The 9,157-nt window shown below is 46.1% G+C and overlaps 1 long non-coding RNA gene across 1 annotated transcript; it reads right to left on the bottom strand.

Moving 5' to 3' along the window:
* Positions 1–6,775: 6,775 nt before the first annotated feature.
* On the bottom strand, positions 6,776–8,085 carry LOC134299451 (uncharacterized). The gene is made up of 2 exons (XR_010006669.1): positions 7,688–8,085; positions 6,776–7,269 (listed from the first exon to the last, which is right to left on the bottom strand). It is a non-coding gene; the product is annotated as an uncharacterized LOC134299451 (long non-coding RNA).
* Positions 8,086–9,157: the final 1,072 nt, after the last annotated feature.

Genomic DNA, 9,157 nt, shown 5'->3' with positions numbered 1-9,157 from the left:
CAATAAATGTGAATTCTTCTTCATGGAAAAATAAGACATCCCCTGAAAATAAGACCTAGTGCATCTTTGGGAGCAAAAATTAATATAAAACACTGTCTTATTTTCGGGAAAACACGTTAGGAGCCCACTGCTAATGAAATAGGTATAGCTTTTCTTTTCCATTGAAGTGAAGTGGGTCACCCCATGTATATAAGATACTTCTTCCTGCCTTCCAAAAGGAGTTAGAATGGGTCAGAAGAGTGGTGAATATTTTACTACGGAATGTTCCTATTCTGGTGGAAAAAAGGTTGTGCTGAGGCCATTCCTAAAAAAGTTCTTCATAGACCCTAATCTTTCCAGATAATTAGCAACCAATCTCTAACATTTCAATTTTAGGCAAGGTTCTGGAGTATGTATGGACTGGATGAGGGCAAACAAATCGAAACTTACGACCTTGTCACACAGCCACTGCTGTTGCTCTGCTTTGTTGAGGGGCATGGGGAATCCTGCGCCATTTGCCCTGCATCACCTGGATTCAGGTGAGGGCAATAGATGAGGGGAAGTGAGAGCATGCACAATGTGCACGGCTTCCCCCATTGATTCTATAGCATCACTGGAACCCTCCCGTATTGCCCTGGCAGCAGCATTCACTGACTCTACCAGCCTTCACCCACGGAGCTGCACCAGCATAATCTAATAGGAGTCGGCCTGCTCCATGGGTGACCTGAGCTAAAATTGGTGCATGCTGCCAATTTCAGCCCTTTGCGATGAGATTGTACATTTGGAAGTGCTCCTGGTCAGTAACAAGACAGATCAGGGAACAGGTATATGTTTTGGGCATATTCTTGGTCTGGAATCCAAACCTGGATGTACAGGTTTCCGCCGATGTCAGGAGTGTATACAGGTAAAAGTAGTGTATTGGCTGTTCCTTGAGTCATGAGATCTAGTTATAGGGCCACATACCTTGATTACTCTCACTTGGACTACTGTAATACACTGAATGTGGAGCTGCCTTTGAAAACTTCAGAAGGCCCCAAATGCTATAGTCAGGGTGCTGACTGGGAACAAATATAAGGAAAATATAACTCCCTTGTTAAAACAGCTTCATTGACTACTGAGTTGTTTCTGACCTATAAAATCCAGTGTGGCTTAGGTTCAGATAGACTTGGAGATCTCTCAGGGCCCATCCAGACAGGCCCAAAAATTGGGACCTGTCTTGATTTTTACCAGAGTTGTCCAAATGACACCTCTAGTAAAATGAATTAATTCAGAATAAACCAAGGTTTTGGCACTGTCTGGAAGCATCCTCATTCATGGGGTCGCCATATACTGAAGATGGATTAGAAGCACCTTCAAGGCTACTAATCTCTTACCTTCAAGTGGAACTTTGATTTAGGCCCCTTCTACACTGATATATAATCCAGATTATTAAAGCAGATAATCCACATTATGTGATTTGAACTGTATTATCTGAGTCTACACTGCCATATAATCTAGTTCTAAGTAGATAATCTGGATTTTATACAGCTGTGTGGAAGAGACCTTAGTCATCCTATGAATAAATGACTGTTGTCCATAAAGTAGGTGTCAAGGACAGAACGCCACAAGAGCAAAGATAACAGAGTTTATTGGATTTACAGAACTCAAAAGACCCGTAAAAGACAAGGGCTAGGCAACATTAACCTTAAAAAGCAAAAAGGGGCAAGAAAAACGTTCAAAAGATAAACCGGATTAAACCGGAGTTTAATCCGGGTAAAATCAAAACAGCTTGCTTCAGCCTGGGAATAAACAAAACAGAAGCTGGGGAACAAAGAGTTCAAAAGAATGTAACTAATTGGCAGCAGATGCCTCTCTGCTGCCAGTACTATGTTTTGAGTAACTTAGAAGTCACTCCTCCACACAGCAGGCAAATTCCCAATACAAACACAACAGCCGAGGATTGAAGCAGTAGCGTAGTCCCAGTTCTTTCCGAAGGTCGATAGGCAGAAGCAGACGTTTGTAGTTCACCAAGTCCAGGTAGGAGAATCCGAGCCCGTAGTCAGTTCAGTCCGTAAATCCAGAGTAGCAGATGGCGTCCGTCAAGAAGACGACGGAAGGTCAAAGCCATTGAGATTAAGCAGAGGTTGCACAAACAAAAGCCCACACAATTCCTCCCGCCGTCTGAACCCAAATTCCAAAACAACTTACGTAATCAGCACACGAAACACACCCGTCTTCAGGAAAACGTCCCACACAGATCCCAAGCGTTCGTCCAGATTACCTTGCCCAACGCAATTTGCTATTGCTCCCAAACCCCATTTTATGCCAGTTACAAGTCCTCATCACTATCAGCTGTTCTCCTTAACCCGGGCGTTTCCTCATCACTTTCCTCATCAGAACTGGAACACCTCTGACTACGCCCCACAGCATCCCCAGCTGTGGATCCCGTCCCATCCCTCCAGCTTGTCCATGGGTCTAGTCCTGAAGGTCCCCAATCATCTTCCATCCCATCATTGCCAGTGGCACCCAATTCCTCCCTTACCCGAGTCCAATCCATCTCATCCTCTTCCGAGCTAACCAGCTCTTCCTCCATTCTCTCCGTAAACCCCTCAAAAGACTCCTCGTCAGATGGTTCTGCAAAGATATCTCGCAGCCTCTTTCTTTCTCGCTCCTCGAGAGTATCTGACTCTCGAGGAGTCTTACGCCCACGTCTGCCAGTAGCAGAGCCATGAGGCTCAATCATAACACTATCCCCTCTCACAAAGGCCTCCTCCCCCGAAGGCGGAGAGGTGGCAGTGATATCCTCCGCTATAGCACCACGACGACTGGAGGTATCTAATTTCAACAGCGAATGATGGAAAACTGGATGAACCTTTAAACTAGACGGTAAACGCAAACGAAACGCAACGGAAGAAATATTTTTAACTATAGGAAAGGGACCCAAATACCGAGGCGCAAACTTTCCCCCAGCCTGTTTAATGTGCTTGGAAGACAACCACTCCAAATCCCCTTCTTCCAACTCCTCCCCTGCCTGCCTGCGACGATCGGCCTGAGTCTTTTGCGTTGCCTTAGCTTCCAACAGTAAGCGACGGGCAACATCATGCAACGCAGCCATTTCCGAGGAGCGGTACACAGGGTCAGAGGAGACCACATTGGTCGACGGCGCCACACCTCCCCGTGGGTGAAAACCATAAGTCAGTTCAAATGGCGTATGCTGACTAGACGTGTGCACCGCGTTGTTGTAAGCGAACTCCGCCACCGGTAGCCATTTCACCCAAGCAGTGGGTTGATCTAAACAAAAACAACGTAAATATTGCTCTAAGAGCCCATTAACCCGTTCCGACTGGCCATCCGTTTGCGGATGAAACGCTGAAGAGACGTTTAACTTGGTACCTAAGCACTCATGGAAGTGTTTCCAAAAGCGTGACACAAATTGTGGAGCCCTATCCGAAATAATCACCTCAGGAGCTCCGTGCAAACGATAGATGTGCTTAGTAAACAATAACGCCAACGTAGGGGCCACCGGAATGGTCGAACAAGGAATAAAATGAGCCAGTTTGCTAAATAAATCCACCACCACCCAAATACAAGTATAACCCCCAGACTTAGGCAAATCCGAAATGAAATCCATGGAAATGATTTGCCATGGCCTCTCAGGAACAGGTAGAGACGACAACAACCCTCTAGGGCGCCCAACAGGCGTCTTACTCTGCTGGCAAACAGCGCAGCTGTCACAAAAGCGCAGAATGTCTTGCCGCATCTTCGGCCACCAGTAGCTCCTGGTGATGAGCTGCACGGTCTTGAATCTGCCAAAGTGCCCAGCCATGGGTTCGTCATGGTGGGCTCTAATCACCTCCAACCTGAGGGCCCTCACTGGTACATAGACCTGCCCCCTGCGTACCAATACTCCGTTTTGATCTTGCAGGTGAGGCAGTATTGTACGGTTACCTTCTGACAACAGCATGAGTTGTTCCTGAGTCCACACATCTTCTCTCTGAGCCTCAATGATCTGGTCATGTAACCCGAGCTCATTTTCTACAACACACAGAGAGGCAGTAGGCAAGATGGTCTGACATACTACCTGCTCATTGGTCTTAAACTCTGGCTTGCGGGACAAGGCATTGGCCCGCAAGTTTGCCTTCCCTTCCACGAATTGCACTTTGAAGTTAAACCTGGAGAAAAACAAAGCCCATTGGATTTGACGCTGGTTTAACTTTTTAGCTGTTTGCAAGTGCTCCAAATTCTTGTGATCAGACCTGACCACGATTTGGTGCCGCGCCCCTTCTAGCCAGTGCCGCCACACCTCAAACGCCACCTTAATCGCCAATAACTCCTTCTCCCATATGGTATAGTTCTGCTCAAATGGTGTTAGTTGCCGCGAGTAAAATCCACAGGGACGCAAGGTCCCTGAGGAATCTCTTTGAGACAATACAGCCCCCAACGCGTAACTAGAAGCGTCCGCTTCTACCACGAACGGTTTGTCTACATCAGGATGTGTTAGTATGTTGTCTGACTGAAAGCTAGACTTTAGTTGCAAAAACGCATCGTGAGCTTCCCGCCCCCACACAAATGGCTGTTTCTTACGCAGGAGCTGCGTCAAAGGCACCGTGAGCTTGGCAAAATTCGGGATAAACTCCCGGTAGTAATTAGCGAATCCTAAGAACCTTTGCACATCCTTCTTAGTCTTGAGCTCCTGCCATGAGTTGACTGCGTCAACCTTATGTGGGTCCATTTTAAGTTCCCTACCTGAAACTACATGACCTAGGAACTCCACTTCAGGCACATGAAAGACGCACTTGGAAGCCTTGGCGAAGAGCCCATTAGCCCGCAGACAGTGCAGAACCTGCTTGACATGCTGACGATGTTCTTTCTCGTCCTTAGAAAAAATCAATATATCATCCAAATAGATCACCACAAATTGGTCAATTAGGTCCCTAAACACATCGTTTATGAACCTCTGGAAGACCGCAGGCGCATTGCAAAGCCCAAAAGGCATGACTCGGAACTCGTGGCATCCGAAACACGTGTTAAATGCCGTCTTCCATTCATCACCTTCCCGTATTCTGACTAAGTTATACGCCCCCCGCAGGTCAAGCTTGGTAAAGACCTTAGCCCCTTGCACCCTTGATAGCAGTTCCGAGATTAAAGGTAGCAGGTACCTATCCCGAATGGTGTATTTGTTAAGGATCCGATAGTCGCAAACCAACCTGAGGTCCCCAGTCTTTTTGGCAACAAAGAATACCGGCGCCGCAGTTGGAGAGCTAGATGGGCGAATAAACCCCTTGGCTAAATTCTCATCTAGGAACTCACGTAAAGCTTGCCTTTCTGGTACAGTCAAGGCGTACAGCCTTCCTGCTGGCAATCTCGCACCTTCCGCTAGTTTAATGGCGCAATCATACGGCCTGTGCGGCGGTAACTTGTCCGCTTCCTTTTTACAGAATACATCAGAGAACTCCCCATACTCAGCAGGCACTCCCTCCATATCAGGCTGAGTAGTGTTCAGAGTACAACATTCCTGCCTCTTTAAGGTCAGCTTACGCGTCACCCAGTCTACTTGTGGATTTACTACAGCTAGCCAATCCATCCCCAGGATCACATCGTATCTGGGCAAGCTCGTAATATCCCACACAAACGTTCCCGTTACTCCCTGTACTTCCCACATTACTGCTGAGGTCTCGTGGTTAACCACCCCAGTCTCCAGCAGTCTCCCATCCGCTCCTTCCACCCACACGTCGCATGCCTTGCGCACTATAGGAATGCCATGCTTCCTAGCAAACTCAATATCCACGTAAGAGACTGTAGCCCCTGAGTCCAGCAGTGCCAAAGTAGAAACAAGTTCCTTTCCCCCAACAGATAACGTAATGGGTACGAAAACATGCTTCTTCCCCTCAGTTGACTGCTTTAAAAGCCCTAATGCGTTGGACTCACGTCGCACTAGGGCTGGCCTTTTCCCGAAAGCTGGGAAGGTTTCACATTACAGTTTTTGGCAAAATGCCCAGCATTCCCACAGTACAAACACAACCCCAGCTGCCTCCTACGGTTCTTTTCTTCTGTAGACAGCTTTTTAAAGACCCCAAGCTCCATAGGCTCTTCCCCCATTACCACAGGTGCCTTGGTTACATGCATAGGTGGCGCACACATTGCTTTCGAGTGCTTACGGGACTCGAACCTGGCGTCCAAACGCAGCACTTTAGCTACTAAGGCATCCCAATTTTCGGCCGGCTCCAAGCGTGCCAATTCGTCCTGGAGATAATCACTTAAACCAGCAGTAAACAAAAGCATGAATGCATTTTCCCCCCAGTCCAGCTGGTGACGGTACAAATTAAACTTATTTAAGTAATCCAAAACAGTCCCCTTTCCCTGTTTCAGCCGATACAGAGCCCACCCAGCATTCTCCGTACGGAGGGGATCCCCAAAAGTGTCAGTTAGTAGCTTCTTGAAATTATTCAAATTGTCCTTGACTGGGTCATTTCCCAAAATCAAATTGGTGGCCCATTGTCCTGCGGGACCAGTCAACAAACTCAAAATAAATGCCACCTTGCTAGTGTCCGTAGGGTAAGCTTGAGCACTGAGCTGGGAAAAATAAAGCTCAACTTGTGCCAAAAAAGTTGGCAGTTTGCACCTGGATCCGTCAAAGCGTTTAGGGGTCAAAACATGTCCTTTAACAGAATGAGCTACTTGAGTAGCATTAAAGGCCATTTGTAATTGCTCAAATCTAGCCTTTAACTCATCCATCGTCTTCTTGACGAGATTTATTACTGCAGTAAAACTTTTTTATGGGCGTTGGGCAATCTGTCAAGGACAGAACGCCACAAGATCAAAGATAACAGAGTTTATTGGATTTACAGAACTCAAAATGCCCGTAAAAGACAAGGGCTAGGCAACATTAGCCTTAAAAAGCAAAAAGGGGCAAGAAAAACATTCAAAAGATAAACCGGATTAAACCGGAGTTTAATCCGGGTAAAATCAAAACAGCTTGCTTCAGCCTGGGAATAAACAAAACAGAAGCTGGGGAACAAAGAGTTCAAAAGAATGTAACTAATTGGCAGCAGATGCCTCTCTGCTGCCAGTACTATGTTTTGAGTAACTTAGAAGTCACTCCTCCACACAGCAGGCAAATTCCCAATACAAACACAACAGCCGAGGATTGAAGCAGTAGCGTAGTCCCAGTTCTTTCCGAAGGTCGATAGGCAGAAGCAGACGTTTGTAGTTCACCAAGTCCAGGTAGGAGAATCCGAGCCCGTAGTCAGTTCAGTCCGTAAATCCAGAGTAGCAGATGGCGTTCGTCAAGAAGACGACGGAAGGTCAAAGCTATTGAGATTAAGCAGAGGTTGCACAAACAAAAGCCCACACAATTCCTCCCGCCGTCTGAACCCAAATTCCAAAACAACTTACGTAATCAGCACACGAAACACACCCGTCTTCAGGAAAACGTCCCACACAGATCCCAAGCGTTCGTCCAGATTACCTTGCCCAACGCAATTTGCTATTGCTCCCAAACCCCATTTTATGCCAGTTACAAGTCCTCATCACTATCAGCTGTTCTCCTTAACCCGGGCGATTCCTCATCACTTTCCTCATCAGAACTGGAACACCTCTGACTACGCCCCACAGCATCCCCAGCTGTGGATCCCGTCCCATCCCTCCAGCTTGTCCATGGGTCTAGTCCTGAAGGTCCCCAATCATCTTCCATCCCATCATTGCCAGTGGCACCCAATTCCTCCCTTACCCGAGTCCAATCCATCTCATCCTCTTCCGAGCTAACCAGCTCTTCCTCCATTCTCTCCATAAACCCCTCAAAAGACTCCTCGTCAGATGGTTCTGCAAAGATATCTCGCAGCCTCTTTCTTTCTCGCTCCTCGAGAGTATCTGATTCTCGAGGAGTCTTACGCCCACGTCTGCCAGTAGCAGAGCCATGAGGCTCAATCATAACAGTAGGAATCAGTAATGCTACTGTGCTTCCATATGTGGCTTCTTCATATCTTAATATGTTGTTAATAGCAATAGGAAAGAAAGTTCTGTAGAAAACAAGCTGATCCTAGCCAAAATTGTACACGACGTACAACTGAGTTTGACTTCCTGTTTCCCATGCTTCTCTGACACCACAAGATTGATCTTGCTTTGACCTCCAATCTATTTTGGATGAGGTAGAGCAGTATGGGAAATTGCTTTGTTCAGATTTCACTGTGTATTTCAACAAGAGTATACTGAATCATACAAGTGACATGCTTTTGATTATTTGATACATACACTTTGGGAGATGCACATAAATTTGCCAGAGAAAAATGAAGAAAGAACAAGGAAAGAATGCTGGGAATGGCCTGATAGGCATTCAAGAAGCTGAAGAACGGTGGTTGTGGTGGTATTAAGCAAAGTGAAAAGAAAATGCAGCTGTGTGTAGTAGAACTTGTATGGAACTCCTGGAAATCTCTGCATTCTTGTTGTTATATTCACAAAAGTTTCTTTCTTTTCCTTAAAAAAATTAGTTATCTTCAGAACTGTTCCCTACTGCCCATAAAGGCAGATGGTGTTCTCTTTATTTGCTTTTCAATTTAAAGGCAAGAATTTATGTCTTGATATAATGACCATCCTAATGTCATCAGTTACAGTCAAACATGCCTTAAAAGATTAGGGAACTGACAAAGAATACCGAGGGCTTTAAAAAAGTTTGATTCAAAAGACAACTACATTGTACAAGTACCAGCAGTCTTCTGTTAACTCAGATGTAAATCAAAGATGGAGAATGATTCCTGGATTTAATGAATGCAATGTAATTAACCCTTCCATACAAAAAGAAGAAATATAGAGTAGGCTGACAAAAACTAAAGGTGAAAGGCAAGGCCATATCTCCCACAAAGGATCCGTGGGCAATGGTCTTTCACCTATGGGTTCATCTATAAATACTAATCTATAAATACTAATAAATCAGGGGCTAGTCTTGAATAGCAATACTCTGAACTGGTGCCAGAGGCATCCACACATTCCATGTCCATCCCACAGTGGTGGTAATGGAGCAGACCAAACCTTGTCCAGCTGGGCCAAACATACCTGTACCTGTTGCCGCTGTGGTAGAGCTCCTGGCCATCAGCAAAGGCACCCACACAATCAAGGAGACAGAGGGGGTGATCCTGGTTTACTCCATGTTAAGCACTGAAAGTCCTTGGACATCGTTTGGACCTCCAGGAGTGACTTCTGGTCC

Source organism: Anolis carolinensis, chromosome 5 (assembly GCF_035594765.1).
Source record: "Anolis carolinensis isolate JA03-04 chromosome 5, rAnoCar3.1.pri, whole genome shotgun sequence".
Taxonomy (NCBI): domain Eukaryota; kingdom Metazoa; phylum Chordata; class Lepidosauria; order Squamata; family Dactyloidae; genus Anolis; species Anolis carolinensis.
Note: the sequence above shows the minus strand (reverse complement) of the source record. Positions and strands in the feature narration are given on the sequence as shown.